Source organism: Thermobia domestica, chromosome 5 (genome assembly GCF_964235325.1).
Source record: "Thermobia domestica chromosome 5, izTheDome1.hap1.1, whole genome shotgun sequence".
NCBI classification, from domain to species: Eukaryota; Metazoa; Arthropoda; class Insecta; order Zygentoma; family Lepismatidae; genus Thermobia; species Thermobia domestica.
The window spans coordinates 113,280,992-113,303,223 of record NC_137458.1 but is presented as its reverse complement, the minus strand read 5'-3'; the positions used below and the strand labels follow the sequence as shown (position 1 = coordinate 113,303,223).

Below are 22,232 nucleotides of genomic sequence, written 5' to 3'. Positions count from 1 at the left end.
ATAGTTGTCATACTCGTAATTAACTACTCTTTACTCGTTGCCATTATTAAGAATAGTTTTAGTATTACTAGCATAGCTATTACCGTTGGAATTAACTATTATTATTATTATTATTATTATTATTATTATTATTATTATTATTATTATTATTATTATTAAAATAATAATAATAATAATAATAATAATAATAAATTTCAAATATGCTACATTTTTGAGACCCGAGCCTTGATTGTACGTGAAGTTAAAATCTAAGGTTATGTCACGGACGGCAAATGATGGCTTAACACCCAAAACAAACTCTTGGCCCCCTAGTGGGGGTTACTCTGTGTTTAATAATTACAGAAAATTAATAATGTTTATAATAAAATGTGAAAGAAACACTTTTAGAAAAAAAACTACGTCAACATGTTAAAATAAACCTAATTAATCATCCACTTTGTACTCTCATTTGCTTAACTGGACGAATCCAGACCTAAAAGAAAAGTTTTCTGCCCAAATCTCATAAGCAGTGGGAAATTTTAATACTATACACATTGACCCTCCTTCCCTCTTAAAAATGTAATTTTTAAGACGCTGAAACATACCTAGGTACATTGCATTACTTTTAGTTAAAAGTTGAAATACCGAGTTTCACGCATCCAGTTTCAGCTAATCCTTCTTTACTTTATAAATATTTTCTGAATAAGTAATAGGGAATCCGACACTAAAGAGAGTTCACCCTTTGTTCTTTCTGTTTTATGTGTTGATTTTTTTTTTTTTTTTTTTTTTTTTTACAGTGAAAAGTTTATACGCCAAGTTTCATTTTACTTGTTTCAGAGATTTACGAGATACACTACTCTTTTAAAACAAAATCTTACCCCACCATTTTTACGATACATATTTCCAAAAATTCTTTCTTCTATCCTGCTTTCGTAAGGAAATGATTTTTTTAAAATTAAAATTTAACGAATCTACTTCTAGTAGTATGCCTAAAAAGTCACTTATCTTAACTCTTATGTAAGAGTACAGAAAATAAACATAGTCAAACTCATGGACTTTCATGAACATTTTCTGATTTCTTTTGACTTGACTTAGTCGTACATTTCCCACAAGCTGTAGTTTTAAATTCACTCACTGTCAAGACCCAGGTTTCAAGAAGGTAACAAACTGAAAATATAATAATAATAATAATAATAATAATAATAATAATAATAATAATAATAATAATAATAATAATAATAATAATAATAATAATAATAATATAATAATAATAATAATAATAATAATAATAATAATAATAATAATAATAATAATAATAAATGTATTTATGTACATGTGTAATATGTATATATTATTTAATCTCTTATAGAAGCTTTCGTAATTCGGAAATATACCTTTGGTTTGCTTTTAATATGAAAAAAGCCTGCTCTCCTGGAAAAGTACGCAGGCTACATCCCTAAATGACTACTGCGTGTTACATTAGTAATTTAGCGATATTTGTTAATTTTTCTTGCTTATATATATCAACTCTATCAAAACACTATGAAATATATTAACTGTCTGCATTCGTAATATATATAATCGGTATTTAGTGTTCACTTGTGAAATATCTGGTGGGTGTTTGTCCTAATTAAGCAAACTTTGGTGGGCTTTTGTCCTACCTTTGGAAAGTTAGAGTGGATGTTTGTCCTACTCTTAATAAAATACACTCACAGACTATTATGTATTGCAATTTTGAATGCTTGCTTGGATTCAGAAAAGTCTTGTAAAATATGCTGTTTAAATATTTTTATTAATTTTTTTTTTTTTTTAAGAAATTTGTTAGGGATTCTCGTATCTCCATTTGAAAGAAACGAATTTCTTAATCAATTTTATAATTAATTCTTAGAATGAAATAAGTTATATAATGTAATTCATGTATAGCTGCAGAACAGATAATAATAATAATAATAATAATTTTAGTAGTACAAATAAAGCTGTGATCGCTGGAATTAGCTACGTTCGCAACATTATTGCCAACTAGTTACTGCATCGTCACAATTTCGTGTGGTGGTGGCGAATTTCAGAACTAAAGCAGCTGAATGAAAAACGCACAAGACCTAAACGGCACAAGTCCTAAATGGCATAAGACCTAAACGGCACAAGACCTAAAATTTAGGTCCAGTGCCTATATTTTTAAGTCTTATGCCGTTTAGGTCTTGTGCCGTTTAGGACTTATGAATGTTACCCTCCATAGGATCCATGCCAGGATCCATGTCTCTTTTTTGTATGAAAATGCACCCAGGGAACCTATATGGTTTATCAATCATATTCAGATTAAATCTTAGAGAGATCATACTGGTATTGATCAATATCTAAGAGGATGGTAAACATTTTAGTACCAAATAGTAACTGGTGGCCACTGGGCAACTGGCCACCATTCCCGATATTGGCCAAAAAAGTTTGGATTTAAGGAGTCATATCTCGGGAACTGTAACTCATGGAGAGATTATATTTTTCAATTTTTGAATTTTGAGTCCCCATTTTGTGCATATGTTTTCTTTAAAAAAAAAATGTAGGTAGCGTACGTTACATGCGTAATTCCTGTAGTTTTTGAATTTAACGTACAGCAGGCGTATAACTGAAAACGTATGTTTTATAATACTTTCCGTATGAAACAATATAGGCGGCCAGAATCTCACATACAAATGGACGTATATAACATACAGCTGAGGAATGTAACGCTGTAAGTATATGAATGTGATATACGGAAAACTGTTAGATGTCAGACATCCTGCAACAGCATGATGTAGCATCTAAGGGCAGTGCGTATGTAGCTTATGGATAACGTATGCTCCATACTGATTTCTATAGTAAAGAAGAGGATTCCGTATATTTGTACAATATCCGTTGTCCGGAGAATGGATTTTTCTCAGTGTATATCGTAGAATATTTTAACAGAACTCTAATTTTAATTTAATTTTTATTTTACATCTCTAGGCAAACAGTTTGTCTGTCAGCAAAAACTGTAAAATTATGGAACTGGAGTGAAGGGATGGATTGAAGTTAGGATTGTCAATTCTTCATGTACAAAACTTGAGTAATCGATGTTTCATTACATAGATATTTTCACTTGTCAACGGCACTTTGACTTCCTACAATGCTAGAAAGCTATATCTTTGACAGGAGTTACAGGGTAGGTATGTAGGACCCCAAATTAGCGAGTTACATATTACTAATGCTAATTTTCCGTTAAGTGTGAATAAATCAGTTGACGTAAGCTCTTCCTTCCAGATAGAGAAAAACTTCCGGGATATTTACGAAACAAGGATGTTACTAACCACTGTGTGGATTGACAGCTATCCATCATACCATAATGACGTATGTTTTAATAAAATCACTCAATTATATTGTGTTAGCAACAGACCACCTAACATTTATTTCAATTTTTTTAATAAAGAAAATAAATAATATTGGTAATCTAAAATTGAAAAAAAAAAATGATATAATACCGATAGCAGGAATGAACAACAGTTGCCATGTAAAAAAGGCTATTTAATGCAAATCCGTAAAATGGGTATTTTTTTGGGGGGTGGGCGGACAGAAACACGGCCTCTGCAACAGGTGTGTTTTAGGTTAATTAATGATAAGCAATGAGAATTTGTACATAATTGATAACCTAAGTTTTTATGTAAAAAGTTGCAATAAAAATTTACTTACCTACAGCTGGCAATCCTGGCAACACTTCCAACGAAACATAAGAAATGTTAGCGCAATTTTTTAGTGACCACATCAGCTCCAAAAATTTGTGGCCCTGCTGTTTTCCGGACTTAAGATCACCTGACTTTTTCTTATGGGATTATCTAAAAAATGTGGTGCACAAGAATAACCCCAGGACCATTGAGAAACTGAAGACGAACATTGAAACAGAAATTCAATCAATCAACAGGAACACTCTTAAAAAGACATCAAGAAACACAGGGGCGGATCCAGAACGGACTTCTGGGGGAGGGTCTGTGGGTTGTAATACTGGCACTTTAGAGCTGCTTTTAAGAGCTCCAACTCTGGGATGGGTTTTATTTATATATAAAATAAGAAAGTTTTCTCTTCTGGGGGACGGAGCGGTTGCCCCGATCGTCTCCCCTGGATCCGCCCCTGTGTTGAAAGCGTGTAAATTTGTGTTTACAAGAACGCGGTAGCCACTTCGAGCATTTGCTGTAAAGCGCCCTTAGCTTTTCACGAAGATTCCAGGGTTGCCAGCTGTAGGTAAGTTTTTAACGCAAAGTTTTGCATAAAAACTCAGGTTATCAATTATGTGCATGCATTATTAATTAATCTAAAACACATGCGAAATACAGTTTTAAAGTGTGTATATTTGCGATTCGAACACGATATAACTAGTTTCTGTATTGCAATTATGCGGGCCACGGTGGCTCAGTGGTAGAGCGTTCACCTCTAGTGGATAGGGTCGCTGGTTCGATCCCAGCTCGTGCCAATTGAACTTTGTGATAGACAAGCACCGTGTGCGTGGGTTTCCTCGGGGTATTCCCGTTTTCCTCCTACTTTCTTCATTCATTTCTCACCATTACCGTCTCCTGTAGCCTAACCGGCCTAACTGTTGGACGTAAAACTCAAAGATTTCATTTCATTAGTATTGCAATTACAGTATATGCTAGAGCTGTTTAATTAGTAACTTGCGACTTCTCTCAAACAAAGCATCATCACCTTGTTTGAAATCCAATATGGCGGACAGAACAAGTGCTCACCGCATTATGTGGTAATTTTATTTTATTTTATTATTATTATTATTATTATTATTATTATTATTATTATTATTATTATTATTATTATTATTATTATTATTATTATTATTATTATTTTAACACATCAACTCTCCTTCAATCAAATCTGAAGACGAACAAGGGGACCTTTCAGGCACACAACACATGGGGTAGCACCATGACTATATGACTTCATTTCACGTTACATCAGAGCTGTTTTGAGGGCGAAAGGTGGTCCAACGCCATATTGATCTGATAAGTTGCACTTTTTCAGGTGTTTCCATTAAGTTGATAAATATTTGTGTAAAGAGTACATTTGCACATCTTGCTGTATTCTTGCTTCGTATAAAATTCGGTAACAATATAGCATTTTCAACTCCTTGCAATTTCATTGCGTCGTTGCTAGTTGGATAACGAAGTTGTACAAGAGCGCTATTTTAGCGGAGAGTTAATAATGAAATCTCAGTTTTACGCCCCACGGTTATGTCGTGTAGGCTGAAGGAGACTGAGATAATGAGGATAAATGAAATTGTGGAATGAAGGAAAGGAGGAAATGGGAGAACCCCGGCACAAACGGTGTTTATCCATTACAAAATCTACTTGGCGTAAGTGCGGATCAAACCAAGAACCTCACACACCGTGGAGATCGAAAAGTCAAACTAAATGTAATTCTGGTTGCATATGTAGTGAGCTACCTCTCATGGCCTCAATAATTTGAATTTGGAGCACATTATTGGAATTTTAGTACCAAATCATAAACCACAATAAGTCGAGAATCGTGATAATCGAGATATTCCTACACAGCAAAAAATGAGGTGTTGAAATAACACAAAATAAGTACCATTATTATTATTATTATTATTATTATTATTATTATTATTATTATTATTATTATTATTATTATTATTATTATTATTATTATTAAGTATTCTGCCTTTCGGCAGGTCCTGGGACTAATGAGGATTTTTTTTTTCAATTTTAGATTTTGGCCTGGAAATGTTTCTTCCACTTTTGTCGATCTTCAGCTTCGTCTTTTAACTCCCAATATTTTCTCCTATCTTTCAAATCATCGATCAGCTGTATTCTTCCTATTCCTCGCTTCCCTTCCATCTTTCCTTATATGGCGGTGTGAAGAAGACAATTTCTTCGCAAGATGTGTCCAATCCAATTGGCCTTCCTACGAAGGATGGTGGCTAGAAGTGTCCTCTTTTCTTCTATTCGTTTTAAAACATCTTCGTTTGTTGCTCTCTCTGTCCATTTTATCTTCTCCATCTTCCCCCAACACCACATTTCGAAGCTCTCCAAATATTTCTTCTTTAACTTCCGTAATGTCCATGTCTCTGAGCCATACATACAGTCCAATGCTCCATATATAGCACTTGACCAACTTCTTCTTAAGTCCAATATTGAGCCTGCTGGTTAAGAGTAATCTTTTCTTATTGAATGCTTCTTTAGCTATGGCAATTCTTGACCTGATCTCTTTGGTGCAGTAAGCGTCTCTCGTCAAAATACTTCCCAGATACTTGAAATTATGGACCTCTTCAAGTTCTCTTTGTTCTAGTCTGATCCGTAAGGGCGTGTTTGCACGGGATATTCTCATGACTTTCGACTGTGTGTCAATTCAATACCAGCCACATCGCCTTCAGAGCGTATCAGAAATACCTCGTTCCTGGCTGTAAGTATTTGCATTGTTTTTTATTGTTTGGTATGAGCAAAGTTTTGCGAAACATATTTCGCATTTATGGAAAGTAACTAATAACATTCTATGTTTTCTATAATCGGTCACAATAATGTTGTAAAACTGTGAATCATTTGACAACAGTTACACAGATATCTGTGCTTCCATCTGTTTTCTTTATCTGTTCTTCTTGTGTCTTAGCATATATGCAAGGGCGCTGATCCCGGGGGAAAGGACCCGGGCCCCCCAAAAGCTTATGTCGACCCCCTTACTGTATTTGAAAATTTACAATATTTGGCATAATTTGAATGCAATTTGTTTTAATATCCTCATATATGCTTTCTGCATCTGAATGCCCCCCCCCCAATTTACAGAGAAATCGGCGCCCTTGCATAGGCCTATATGAACATAAGATGGCAGAATTGTTGCGTATGTAACTTAGACGATTCACAGATTTACAACAATATTATTGTGACCGACTACAGAAAACATAGAACATTATTCGTTACTTGGCATAAGTGCGAAAGATATTTCGCAAAGCTTTGCTCATATTAAATGATAAATACCAATGCAAATTCTCTCAGGTAGTAACTAGTTATTTCTGATATGCTCGGAAGGCAATGTATTGGTGCTGAATTAACACACAAGTAACACGCTAAAGTGGTAGTAATTTTGTGTTGTTTCAACACCTCATTTTTTACAGCGACAAAACGAAATATTCATCAAACAGTGTATATTATTTTGCTGGTTTGTGAAGTATCTCTATGTGGGTAATGCGAGTTTTGAATTTGATAGACACATATCATTAATTGATTTCTTGGAGTTTTTAAGTTCTCGCACTACTCCCACTTCTCCAAGAAGCTGTTGCAGAGAACTGATACGCAAGAACTGGATTAACATATTACTTGTTTTCGACTTTGAAAACTTTAAAATTCCAAAGGTTTCGTTATCAGTATTCGAATAATTAGCACATAAGACTTCGATTTGCTTTCATATCCTGTATTCGATTCCCGGTAGACGAACGTAATGTTCACATTAATACGGCTTTGTGAGATGGGGAGCATACTCGAATTAAGATGTGATTTCTTGTGTAGAAAGCTGTAATAATAGAAGCATATATCCTGACCACAGATTACTTAAATGTATAACCGTCCGCGTCTGTCCGGCCGATGCTCTTCATGGGTTAAAGCTGTCTCGAGTAATCCAACTATTTTCTTACATCACTCACAAGAGACTCACTGGTAGAGCGCTTACCTCTGGTGCGTGGGGTATATTATTCGAGCTCGGCCAAGTAAGTTCGTGGTGGGCAACATCGTATCCCCTTTGGCGTGGGAGACCCGGGTTCGATTCCCGGTGGGAGCTCATGTGGTTCGGATTCCAAGTTAATCAATAGGTCCCGTCTCATGTAGCCTCGTGCTGAAAAGGACGTTAAACTCAAAATCAACTCAACTGAACATCGTATCCGTGAATTTCCTCGGGTACTTCCGTTTCCTTCCACATTCTCATTTCACCAATTCGTATATCATCATTCATTTGCCTTAATCATCGTCTCTCTTAACCTAAAAGTCATTAACATGGGACGTTAAAGCTGAATGATTTCATTTCATTTCATTTTTGTATCGCAGGAATTGAAGGTAGATGAAATTTTTATATGACTTTCAATATGTGTGATTGTACAAATTAACTATTAGATACGGATTAAATTTTATGATTTACATTTATTTTTACAAATTTCAAGATATGGTTGGTAAAACTTTTATTGCTGAAAATAGATACATAGAAGTATATGTTTTAACATAAAAAATGCCAGGGTATGTACGTTAAAAATATAACCACAGCTGTAGTCTGTTTGCATGAATAAGATCTCCTCCGTGATATTTAAACTTGGGATTCTTAGATTTAGAAAACTGAAGCTTACTTTTCCCTTATGTATATTTGATCATTCTTCAGATCATTGGTTACAACGTATTAAACGTATTTTTCATGATTAGATTTAAAACTTCGGATCCGAATAACATGAACTTTCACTAGGATTCGAACCCAGATCTCTCGCGCCAGAGGCGTGTATGCTAACCATATAACCATTAGAGACCATCACAGTTCTTGAGAGCATAGTGATCTTGATCTATCAAGGCTTCTGGTTAGAGCTCCTACTATATATTTTCCTGTATTCTTATTAGTAACCAGCTGAAATGCCCGTTCTCCTCACGCAGAGGATAAGGTTTATGGAATAGATAATACTTGAAAGTAAAGAAATAAGTGAAAGAAATAAATAAGGAAGAGGAACGCTTGTCAATTCCCGGGCCAACTGACATCTCTTGTCGAAACTTGGGCTCAAATGTCATATGAACTGTCACCAATCAGCATAGTTATCACGAAAACTGTGAATTTGACGCAATATCAGTCGCTGGACATTATTTTCATCCAATCCTATTATGATGGGGTCTAAACTTGGATTTGAAGTTGGATCGGTCGAAAAAGTGTAAAACACTTTTTTTTTAGGCCAGCCACACTGAATGTGGTTTTCCTGGGTTTCCTCATTCACATCAAGCAAATGCCGGGGTGGTAGCTACCTTATAAGTCCCAGGTCGCTTCCTTCTTTACCTTTCCCCGGATAGTGTGCTCGCCGAGGGATGTCATCCCTCAAACGTGACGGGCTAAATGGTCATAGATGCTGAAAGCCCAGAAATCTAAATCCTAAATCTGTGGATTTGAACAGCGTCTGGTGTGTCACTATTCATCTCAGCGACACCGAAAAAAAAATCCTATGGATTTGGTTCAAATGTCTATCGGGCTCTCCCTTATGGCTATATGTTTAGCCTACGCCCCTTAGGCGCGAGAGACCTGGGTTCGATTTCCGGCAGGAGCTCATGTGATTCGGATCCCTTGTTAAGCAGTAGGTGCACGTTGTATATAGTATCGCTATCAAAAAGTACACTAAAGTCCAATCCACTACCATTCAGGGGCGGATCCAGGACCGACTTCTGGGGGGGGCGGTGAGTTGTCATACTGCTACTTTTAAGGGCTCCAAACTTTGGGATGGGTTTTATTTATATATATAAAATAAGAAAGTTTCCTCTTCTGGGGGGGGGGCGATCGCCCCGATCGCCCCCCCCCTGGATCCGCCCCTGCTACCATTCGTATCTGGTATTCACATTTTATGCATACATTTTCATCTCCCCAAATTTCACTCTTCCCACCAGTCGAAAAACGGACTAAGGGCTTCGTAAGAGATTAGATCTAGTATTTGTAGGTCACTCCAATCTATGCAAATAATAATAATAAAAAAAACTGATGAGACAGATGTACACATTTATTATTATTATTATTATTATTATTATTATTATTATTATTATTATTATTATTATTATTAAATAAGTGTACGGAAGTTTTTATAATAATAATCAGTACAGTATTAGCATTTTGTTCGGATTCCCATTCTACATGTACTTGAACAGACGAACACCATTCTATGCAAGAAAGGAAGAAAAAAAAAAACATTTATCTACTGTATGTACGTAGGAACAATTATTTCAGTTCGTACATCCCTTGTTTGGTACTTTTTCTCTTTTCTTTGCAGAGGCAATTTATCGTTTTGTTTTTCTCTTGAATAGGCACTTAGGCTGCAGGTTGGGGGAGGGAGAAGTAGAAAAAGAAACACAATTGTTTCTTGCACAGTAATACCAAAGAAATATAGTATGCTTGTATACTCCAAATTCAGAACATAAAAAAAACAGTTTTAATTTGTTTGGAGAAATAATGTAGAAAGATATTTAAACAAAGAAATACTCGATTAAGTTGTTATCATGCAAATAAAAAAGAAGTAGCTTTTGAAATAATCGTTATTATTGCATCCACGATTCACGTTATTTTTCAAACCTCAAGTTTCAAAGTGTGGTAGCCCTGCTGCGAGTGCGCAACCGTCGCTGCGTACGAGCACTGTCCAATGATGACATTAGTGGACTAGACGCACAGCGGTTCAACCATTTCTATACCATTCCAGGTGCTGTGGTTTGAGTGCTAAGTTGTGTGGGGCAAAATACGGGATTGTGAAGAAGTGTGCAGGGACAAAAACTATCTGCTTAAGACTTTTTTTCATCATAGACTTTGATAAAAGGTACATTCATATTTATAAAATAATTTGTGCCTTTTTATTTGATGTTAATGCGCAAACCAAATACGAAATTTTAAATTTAAAGCGGGTTTTGTGCCAGTAATATTTACGTATCACGTGAAACGTTTGAGGGTGTGTCGAATGTTTGGAGGGAGATTTGGTCGTTTTCTAACGTGAAGTTAGTTTGTTGTGCCGTTCGTTTGGAAGAATAAATAGTGTAATTTGTGATTCCGGGAGGAAGTTGTTTTACGTTAAACATAGTGGAATAAAGTAAGTACAAAATTTGCTTTATTGTCTTTGTTTAAAAAGAAGTCGGCTTAATGCATTATATCAATTTTGTCCGTAAGCAGAGTGAAAAGTCTAGAGGTACAGTTTTATTTCAACTTCTTTGATTGGTAGGAATGGAATTTGCGGTCTTATATTCCTAGAAGCCGCTCTTTTCATTTAGACTTTGAAACAAATGGATCCTAATTATACTAGCGTGTAGAGAACATCATCTGCAATTCAACCGCCTTTACAATCGTAGTTTTTTCAGGAAGTAATTTTAATATTGCTTCACTATTGTTATTTTGAAAAGTTTAAGTATAAATTATCGAAATATCAAAATCGCAGATGGTTTGTGATGCCTTTGTTTCAGGACCAATATCTTCCTTAAACTGAATGAAGTAGTGCGTGATAAATGTGCTAATCTCTCTAAAATTGTTAAAATTGTACAAGGTCAGTGCATGAAGTTGGTAATGGATAATGTTTTTTGGAGGGAGAACATCCCCGTGACACGTTCGATCTGCCATTTGGAATGTGTTGTGCAGCTGTCTAGGGTGTTGGCCAGCATGCGACGTTGCCAGCTCTAATAGCGGTGGCTACTTCATCATTTCTACTTTGTAAAGTTGAAAAAAAAGAAAAAAAAATCGTAGCAAATTTTGAGTGTGTGGGGATTATTTTTTGTTACTCAAACTACTGCCATGCAGATCCACCCAGTTGCGGAAGACAATTTTCTATCGTAGGGCAGATGGTGGTTCCGGTCATGCGTGAGTTCTGTAATGTGCCGATAAGTCTTAAATGAACATTTATATATTTCTTGCTTTGTTCTTTGCAAGTTCAACTTTACTGACGTACTAAACTTAATGAATTGTGGTGCGCTTATTTTCCCAGGTTAAATTACTAGTTCAAAATTGGGTTTCATTGGTGAATGTTGAGATAGTGCCTTGTTATTTTGCTTAACTTTTTTCGTTGATTTTGCAGAACTTAAAATTTCTGTATTGAAATTCATAACCAAGGGTAGGCGTTTGGTATCTTAAGCACACAAATATGTATATATATACTGAACATGATCTGAGGCAATAAGATTTGAGCCGGGTTGGTTGAGCAAGTCTAAATTTTACGTAACTGGTTAACTTTTGTCTTCATTTCGCAAGAAATGAATACTTGTGTCGTTAGACCATTGGCCGCTAATAATTACATTTTTTTTTTCAGACTAGGGGCGTCATTTCAGACCGTAAGGGGGGGGGGAAGAGGACCACTGACCTAAAACTAACGTTTTGTATTAGTATACAAGGGCGCCCATGTTGTGGTTTCCAAGGGAGGGAAAATATAAGCAAGTTTTAAATATAGTTTCAAATTTTGCTATGATTTCCTCTTAGCGGGCAAGCGCCCCACCTGCCCCCCCCCCATGATGGGCGCCCTTGCTAATATATTAGTAGACATTCTATTAATATATATATATATATATATATATATATATATATATATATATATATATATATATATATATATATTTTCATTCATCAAGCTCTTGGGGGCAATTGCTCCTCCTGCCCCCCCCAAATGACGCCCATGTTTTAAACAGTAATTCGAACTATATATATATATATATATATATGCACCGGAAGACTTACGTCTGTAATTGCATCGAGAAGTATTTCGAATAATGAGACCGGGGGAAGAATATGTTGGTCGTTTATTTGGAGTGGTCTTCGGAAACATTTTGCAAGTGTGATTTTACGCATGTTCTTTTTCCCTGAATAATTTCTTCATTATGTTAATTTACTTAAGTCACAGGCATGAGCGTAATTTCTGTATTGCTTGGTGCGGGAAGACTGAGTTCAGATGTTTCGTTGTCAGATATCAAAGCAAGGATTGAAGCAAATGTGTCCAGATTCTGGTGGCCAGGGCCTATTCGGCACCCATGATTGGAGGTTACTATGTTCCGTTTCATAATTTAATTAAGTTTGTTAGAATTAATATGAATTTCAGTGATACTCAGCAAAATTACATTCTGGCATTATACTGGTAGGATTATTTTTGACAACCTATTATTATAGTTTCTAGTATTCATGCAACCACGTATGTAGATGCTAGATTGGTTGGGATCTACGTGTCAATGATAGGAATTTTAAATGCATAACTGGATTAATTCTGTCTAGGAGAGAACTGAAGATTTTTAATGTTGAGGAATTTTAAATGCATAACTGGATTAATTCTGTCTAGGAGAGAACTGAAGATTTTTAATGTTGAGTGGTGAAGCGGGTATTTTGTTAGCAGTTTGTTGTAACATACTAAATTTTTCAACCTGAATTTCAGCTGCAATTTATATTGCTATTTTGATTATATCGAATATTTACTCTCCTAGTGTAGTTGTTACTTCAAAAGATTTACTTTCATTACATATTTTACATAGGGGTTGTTTCCCTTAGTGAACTTTGTTTTAACCGCTGTAACATCCGCAGCGAATGCACTTAGGTTTTTTAGCATTGCACTATGTACTAGGTGCATTGACTTAAGCATTCTTGCTCAAATTGAAGTTCTAATGAAAGTAATTATCAAGGTTGTGTGGTAGTTGTCTGTTCTAGCGTAGGAGGTGGGTAGTTTTTTCTAGAATTGTCTATAGTTTTTCATATGTTTTCTTTGAAACATAGTTACGTGGATTTCTATTTTTTAGAAGATAGAATTGGCAACTCCGCTTGTGACTCAGGCGAGATGTCTGGGTTGCAGGCGTGGCTGTAGTGACAGCCATTGTGTGGCGTTTGATAGCAACTAGAGGGGAAAATGTGGCCGATCACGCACGGAGATCGGAACCGCTGCATCCGACGTAGTTCTCGATAAAAAAAAGTAAAATTCATAATGCAATAAATGTTGTATGCAAGTATATTTGCGTCAGCGCTAATTCGATTTTAATGACTTGAAAATGTTAGGTATTTTGCGCCAGCTTTGGAGCTTTGGATCCAAGAGGGTTTTTTAAAATTGGTTAATAGCAAATGGATGCTTTTAATTTCATACTGCTTCAAGGGTACTCCGGCGGATTTTCTTTTGGTTTATACAGGCTCCTCCGGTTGGAGTGTTAAAGTGCAGTATTCATAAAGTTTAATTTAAAATGCGCAATATTAAGTAGTTTCTTGTGAAGATCAGATGGCTTTTTCCCACGATTCATTCCAGTTTAGCAGGTTTGTTTCAGGAATAGGCCTTTGTGTAAGATGAACAGAGGAAATGTTATTTTCTTCGGAGTCTTTGTATTGAGTTTTTTTTTTCTTTCGATCGACAATTTGAATGAAGTAATAATTATATAAACCGCGTGTTCCATATAGATTCTAAATTGTGTAACATACTTTGATTTACGAAATTGTAAATGGCAAATGTGAGCCGATGTACTGACCACGTGGAATATCTGTAGAACGGATATCTGCAATAGCGTCGTGAATTATATGAACTAAGATTTTGTATTAGTTTTTATGTTCGTTGGATTTGTTTTAGACCTGAACCGCAGTAAGAAAAGTAGATCAGGAAGTGGGGGGCATGATATAGTTGGGGGACTAGCTTGAGTATTCATTTGGCTTAGCTTCCAAACGTAAAGTGGGGAGCTAAGCCATTGGCCACTCATTAATTACAGACCTGCTTTAGATCTGAATAAGCTGAAATATGCGGTAATAATTTTGCGCAATTATTCAGTAGTGGGAATAGTTAATGTTTATACTGAACTGACAGTTTAGTTCATACGATTTCACATTAAATGCTCCCACTTGAGGTGCATTTCCAAGATTCTAAGAGGCTAATAGGGTCTAAACTGCAGCTACTTGTTGAGGTTTTATTATAGGAGGGATTTCCTGTCATGTGATTGTGGGTTTCCAACCGACCAGCGCTTAATTTTCTGCATATGGGCTGCTGTCACTTTTTATTTATTTATTTTTAATTATCAGTGCAATCTTGTCAATTGTCAGAATACAGCTGGAGGTCGAGTGATTTATTCATGCTTTCTGTACTTGGTTCAGAGTTCGGTCATTGCTGAAGCATGAAAATAGTTGCTGGTTTATAGAGGCTCTCAAAGCATTGGATTCTCTGCCTCGCATACATTATGCTTGCTGGACCTAGGAGGTGTCAAGCTGAGGGCTGGCATTAGGTGTACGAAACTCGTCGGAGAATATTTGCTAGGTTTCTTGCTTGTTCTTCAGTTCGAATCACGTTGTATTTTGTTGAAGTACACTAACTCTGAAGCTGAAAAATAATATTGCGATAAGACATACGTGATGTGCGTAGGTAAAATGTAATTTTTCCGTCGCTCGGTCAATATTAAGAAGATATGGGCCATCACACTGAACTTTCTCGCTCCAGTTTCTTGAATCACGTTATGATACAGTCAGACTCAAGGCGACGGACTTTCTGTAATGTAGTCTTTTTCTTTCTTTCTTTTTTTTTTTTTTTTTTTTTTTTTAAATAAGCAAACTTTTTCGAAAATAAATTGTAGCCTTTTGTAACCTTTTTTTTATTCAGGTATCTCATTTTTTTCATGGTGTGGATTCTATAATTAAAAACGTGCCTTCACAACATTCACTGCTTGAGTCCTATTTTGATTAAGGGGCTGGCTTTAGACCTTACCGTAAGTCTCGTGGCTGGCGCGTGGGCCTTTCGTGCAGTCTTGGGTTCGATTCCCGGTGGTAGAACACAAATATATAATTTCAATAATTTTCTTTAGCCTGAGGAACATAAATGAAACTTTTTTTTTTTTTTTTTTAATGGTTACCAGAAAGGGTAAGTATACTATTGGAAATTTCATGACGGCCTTAGGGTGAGGTCCAGAAACTTGACCTATTACCCTTCTCCGCCCATTACATGGTAGTGAAACAGATATTTTTTCCGAAATCCGATGTTGCCAACAAATTCGAACTCCATGACAGCTCTCAGCTAAAATAGGAGGGGGTGAGTAAAAGCTGATCTCCGTTACTTGAGTAAGGAGTGGAATGTTTTAAATGTTTTGGCGAAGAAAAAAGTAGCCTGGAAGCTGCGAGTCCTTCGTGTTGTTTTGTTATTTGACACTTCCAACAGAATATCTTTCTTCTTCCGTTAAGGAGCGAATCATATTTCCTGCCAGTTGGTCAATGTTTGTTCATCTCCCTGTTCTCTGTATAGAAAGAATGAAATAAACAAAGAAGGCAAGAAACACATTTTGGACTGTGCATTTTTTTAAAAGATAAACATGAATGCATCTATTGAAAAAAAAACACGAGGAAGATTTTAATCTATATAAAAGTATCTTCAATTCTAGTCGAATAATAATATCTGAAATGCATGATGAATTAACTTTCTCATTTACATAATAGATAAGGCAACAAGATATCAAAAATTTACAAACAGTGTATTTCAATTATATTTTACATTTTATTAAATTACATTATTTTTAATTATTTTATTACATAATTACACTATATTTTACATCGATTATTTTTATAGAATTCTTCACTAGAGCATAGGCCGTCTAAATTAATTTTCTTTTACTGAGTTTTCCTCATGACACCGGAAGAACATAGGCATAATATTAAATTTTCTTCTTTCTCTTCGGTATTTGATAGTGTTATGTATAGGCCACGGGGTTTAGATCGAGTTACACAGGATGACCATGGTTAGTTATTAGCGGAACAACTATTCTCATCTATTATATTATTATTATTGCTGAGAGGTATTTACGTATTTAATAGTGATCTAGGTATAGTTTGAATGAATTTTAACATTATAATGAGAAATGGGGAAATATTTTGGAAAGGATGCTGACAAATAATAAGTAAAAGGTAGTATCTCACAATTCGTTTGAGAGGAAAACGAAAATCGTGGACAATTCTGTCAAGATTTCTCGTTGCATAATTCTGTAAACTTTCCAATTGTAGTGTGAAATTTAGCACCAGGAAATATTTATTATTTTACTATTATAGTTAATTTAATATGCTTTGTTTCGGATTGATTCCCGATCAAACAGAATTTTCAGTTTTTAATCTACATCTTTAGATAATTGAATTAAGAAAGAGGGAACCTTGGCCTAGAACAACAATAAAGAAAGCAATGTGATCACCACACATGACACAACTTGCCTTCGTTGTAACATTAAATTATTATTTTTATTACCACTAATCATAAAATTATTTATTAACTGGCTGAAGAACCGGCGTTCACGGGAAGAGTAGATTTATGGAGAATATTTGAAATGTTAATCATATTTGAACCCTTTTTTCGCATTTAGAACAGGTATTTAAATGGAAATTAAATTATAAAAGGTTAGGCCACCCAAGTGCTATTTTCAAAAATTGATTTTAAACTGTTTAACAGCTTTTGACATATTTTATATTTGAACCCTTTCCCCCTAGGATACGCCTTTAATGAAAGTGACATGAAAGAAATCCGACTCCAGTCAACTGTTACCTACATTGCAAAATCCATTTGAAACAATCTATCCGTTTTTCTCATGATGATGACAAATAACATCATTTTGAGTGTGGAGGACACATACCTCTTAGGAAACTCATTATAATGAAAGAGATCTGGAAAGCCCAGTTTGAGCCAAGTGCTAATGTTCCAAAATTCTTTCCAAACGGCTCAGCAGTTTTCTCGTGATGATGAGAAGATAGTCTCGATGTCTTCTTTACAAAATTTTCTTTTTACTTTCGAGTGACGATAGGAAATAAAAAAGTATAGCAATCATAAAAAAAAAAAAAAAAATAGATTTAAACGGATTTGTACGTTAGATGATCCCTACATGTCTCAAAACGGAGTTCTGTTCGTCCCAGTGAAAATATGTTCGGTTGCCTAGAGGGCATATCTACGGATCAGCGTATCGAGACATAATTTTAAACTTAAGGTTTTTTACAAGATTCTCTAGCGTCATTTTCCAATTTTCTTAACACCTCTAAAACTACGAGTAGTTTACTGAAAGATGAAAATCAAAATTTGTGATATTCTCAAAAACTACTCTAACGAATTTCTTTTCGTGTTTCATAAATCATTTGGTAGAGCGTTCACCTCCGGTGCTCGGGATCCTGGTTCGATCCCAGCTCGCGCCGTGTGGACTTTGTGGTGAACAAACGTCGTGCTCGTGGGTTTTCTCGGGGTTCTCCCGTTTCCTCCCACTTTCTTCATTCCACCATTTCATGCATTTCTCATCTTCACCGTCTCCTTTAGCCTAACCGGCTTATGCGTGGGACGTAAAACTTAAAACATCAGTAGCGTAGCCAGGATGTGTGTTTGGGGGGGACAAGTGCTGTTATAGGTACATATAGAGGAATTACAAACAAAAATATATAAACATAAAATATATAAAAAATTACAAACATCAAAGTACCAAAGTACATTGTCGGACCTCTTTGGGGGGGCTGCCCCCCTTCCCTACGCCACTGGGCAACATGAGATCAGAAATTTATGAATAATGTATTTTAATTATATTTTGCATTTTATTACATTATATTCAATTACTTTATTACATAATTACATTATACGCGTATTACATCGATTATTTTTATAAAATTCTACACCAAAGCATAGGTCGTCCTAATTAATTTTCTTGCATTATATGCGATGTGGCCGTGTACTTAAAAATCTTTCATTTCTTTTTTTTTTTTTTTTTAACTAGCATTAACACAAAATAGAGCATGTACCTTTCGTTTGCGAGGGGGAGAAAAGAGCAAAATGGAATCCCAAATCCACGGCAAGGGGGAAAAAGAAAGAGAGGAAAGTGACCTCTTAAACCCACATGTGTAAGTCATAAATCAGAGTATAACAGAGACCCAAAACTATGGCAACGTTGGTGGATACACATTTACTTACAATGTCACTAGTAATGGGATACGAGTGTTCGGACATTGCCGAAACCACCCACGGAGAGTTTTCTTGTTCTTGCGACGAGATTATGCGAACATATCCCTGGTGTCAGTTTAATTGCCCACGATTGTTGCAAAATCATGTTTTACGGTTTGTCAAAGGGAAAACGATAAAGAAAAAGTGTTATGATCAAACAGTTCCATGGCCAATTTATTTTTCGAATAAAATTTCGCTTACATTTTTGTTTGTAGGAAAACACGGTTGTGACTTTGTCATTTAGTTCATTTCGAGAAGTTAAATCTATTAACGAGTTTTGGGTCTGTTGGTTCAACGGTACAAAAGTTTTGTTATTCAGTTTTCTTTCCTGTTATTTCGTTACAATAGGTTTGAAATAGGAAATTTAGTTGTTGCGTTTTTGACACTTCGAATTTTAACCTCAATAAATGTATATACAGGGTGGACCATTAATCTTTGTACAGTCTCGTATTTCTTTCTTTCTTTCTTTTTAAATGCTAACAGATAAACGCTGAAATTTGTAAAACTGAGTCATTGCCATAATCTTTAATAGCACCAGACTAGATGTTGCCAACCCGACAGTTTTTTCATACTGTCAAGTTGCTGTATTACGTATTTCAAAACAGCAGTAAAACTAGAACTTGTAATAAGACACTTAGTGTTGCAAACATTAAGCACGTTGCAGTATCACAAGAATCAAAAGATTTTGGAGAGTTCTACAGTAATAATTACGTGACACAGGCAAAGTAACTTGGATCCGAAGGACCTTAGTGTCGAATACTACGGTAATTCTGTTACATTTCCAATGAATAGAAACAATTAGGATAAATTGAAATGTTAACTTTTCTTAATTGATTTCAAATAGTGTTTAGATATGTATCAATCAAACTATCTAGATGGTTTTCAATGGACATAAGAATGCCATTTACAACGATTTTGATATTTCAAATCGAGGGGCCGCGGTGGCTCAGTGGTAGAGCGTTCACCTCTGGTGCTTGGGGTCCCGGGTTCGATCCCAGCCCCTGCCAAGTGAACTTTGTGGTGGACAAACACCGTGTGCGTGGGTTTTCTCGGGGTTCTCCCGTTTCCTCCCACTTTCTTCATTCCACCGTTTCATTCATTTCTCATAATCACAGTCTCCTTTAGCCTAACCGGCATAAACGTGGGACGTAAAACTCAAAGATTTCATTTTCATTTTTTCAAATCATCGTGGAGATAGGAAAAATAAAATGCTTGATATAATGGTGTATTTGTAGAGACTTTGAAACTGCTTTTGATTTTGCTTGTATGGCGTTACAACGATGTACACTCATGTCCAAAATGATTGTCGCATATCTATAACTGTCTTCTTGTAAGAATATAATTTGATAATGATTTTGCAGGGTACTTTTAATACTGATGCTGTGTGTATAATCGGAAAATGTATATTTGTGGTAAATTTAAAAAGGAAAAGAATTATAAATACGAAAATGAGAAAGAGTAAAAGAAAATGTTGCTAAATGGACAAGAAAGTTTTATTTTCGTTTTATTGTTCTTATTTACTGCTCTTTTGACATGAAATTTGCCACATACATGTCTTTGCTGATTATACACATACTAACATTATAAGAAATACCAGGCGGATTCGTTATCAAATTATATTCCTACAACAACATATTTATAGACATGCGACAATAATTTTGGACATGGGTGTACTTCTTGGGAAATATAATTAAATATAATAGTTCTCGGAGTAGCACAATTTTAAGCACTGTTGGAAGCTTTACCACTGTTTACCATATCTCCAGAACTGTTTGAGGTTTTAAGTTACTGTGAACGGCATTATGTTCCTCACATCTATTGAAAACAATCTATGCAATTGGATGAAGTATTTACCTGAACAGTTTCGGAAATAAGGTATTTGAAGAGTTAAATTTTTAGTCTTTTTCTGTTCGTTCAAAATTAGTCGTATGATCATAGTATTAGACTCTAAAGTACTTTGGGTGTGCATTACCCCGTCCGTTTCACTTGTTAGTACTGCTGTGGTGGGAGTCACAAAAATTTGGATGTTTGATACTGTAGCATTCTTAGTTTGAAACACCGAACATGTAAATTTGAAATATGGAATAATCTTGACGTTCTGCCATTTGAGAGTATAACTTGTTGGGTTGGCAACAGTGTTAACTTAGTGGTATAAGTGTCGACCAATTCCCCATGCGGATATTTGCATTGCATAAGTTTTCGCTGTTTTTGTCTACTTTAAAAGTTACAATGAGGTATCTAGATAAATGGTCCACCCTGTAGATATACTTGTTCCTCATGATCTACAGAAAATGTGTTTAGCTCCTGATATTTTAACTGATATTTATGCATACATTGTAAAACAAAATGCTGTTTCACGAAAGCACTAAATTTTCTGAACAATTGTTAAACTTTATTAAAGAAGTTTTGTGTAATATCCTAATAGCTCTACAAACTATTAATTGGAACTGGTCTACTGCACACACGGATTTGAATTTTCGTAACTATCAAGTAACTTTTCTTTTTCGATTCTAGAATTTTTTTCCCCTTTGAAATAAAACAGTTAAGGGTCTTTCGTGCTATAATGAGAAGAAAGGTAGAACGTTCTGTTATTTCCTCATTGAAATGGAAATGTTCAAAATAGATTTCCAAGCAAGAAAACTATGGAAAAAAATATTTTTTTTCCCGAAGCCCTTGCAACATTAGCTAGTTATTGCTGAAACGTATTAGTGAAATATAGACAATATTATAACGAGTTTTGGGAAAACTTCGCAGAAAACTCACTCGCCAGAACTAAGCTACCTCTTCTGGATTTTTACGTAAGTAATTTAGATATTAATGGAATATCGACAGAATCGTCTTATTAGCACTTGAGAAAATCGTCCGAAACAAGATAGCTACTCGCCGTCCAAAAGTAAACTACCCTTTATGGATTATTTCCCGAGAGATGACTTATCCTGTATCCTTGGGTTAATAATGAAATATGAACAGTCACCTGAGTCGTTTTTGAGAAATTTATTCAAAAATACTAACCCACACGATTAAACTAACACTCCTGATTTATTTCCAGAGAAGAAACTTAACGTCAGTGTAAGGATACTAATATGATGTTGAATATGAAATTTGAAAAATTTCGGAGATTTGAAGAAAGTAGCAATTTTTCATTTTCACCCTTCGGCAAGCTACCTTTATCTTTAGGCGTAGTAACAACATTCGAAAAGGTAAAAAATCTAAAATTTTATTTAATAGAACTTCAGTTTAAAATTTTATGCGGTAACGTTGAACTGTATGGCCTCTAGGCAAGGGGAAATGTTTACATCGGGGCGTATGTACAAGTAAGCATGCATACATTCCAGATTTTCTCGGCATGTAGGAGCCATGAAACGGATTAATCAGTTACCTCAAATTTATTTATTGAACAAATTCCCAGGTACAGCATAATTGTTCCATTTTACACAAGGAAAAAAAAATATATTTCTTTCACTATCAACGTACTTTACCGTCGCTTGAAAATAGTTTCTGGTAGTGCTTGTTTCGTAAGGAGCTACTGTCGTTGAAATTTCGCTTGTTTATTGTCCGGCAGTTACCAGAGTATTTCTTACTTCGGTCTGTAAAA

The 22,232-nt window shown here is 35.3% G+C and overlaps 1 protein-coding gene across 3 annotated transcripts in view; it reads left to right on the top strand.

Annotated features, from left to right (window-relative positions):
• Positions 1-10,365: 10,365 nt before the first annotated feature.
• Positions 10,366-22,232, top strand: part of LOC145686037 (uncharacterized) — a 136,205-nt gene continuing 124,338 nt past the window's right edge. The window contains exon 1 of one of the 3 annotated variants that reach the window (XM_081758906.1): positions 10,366-10,534. The gene's annotated coding sequence lies outside the window, so the exon portion shown is untranslated. Of the gene's footprint in view, positions 10,802-22,232 lie in introns of all 3 variants that reach the window. The other 2 variants (XM_081758905.1, XM_081758907.1) reach the window with 2 other exon arrangements.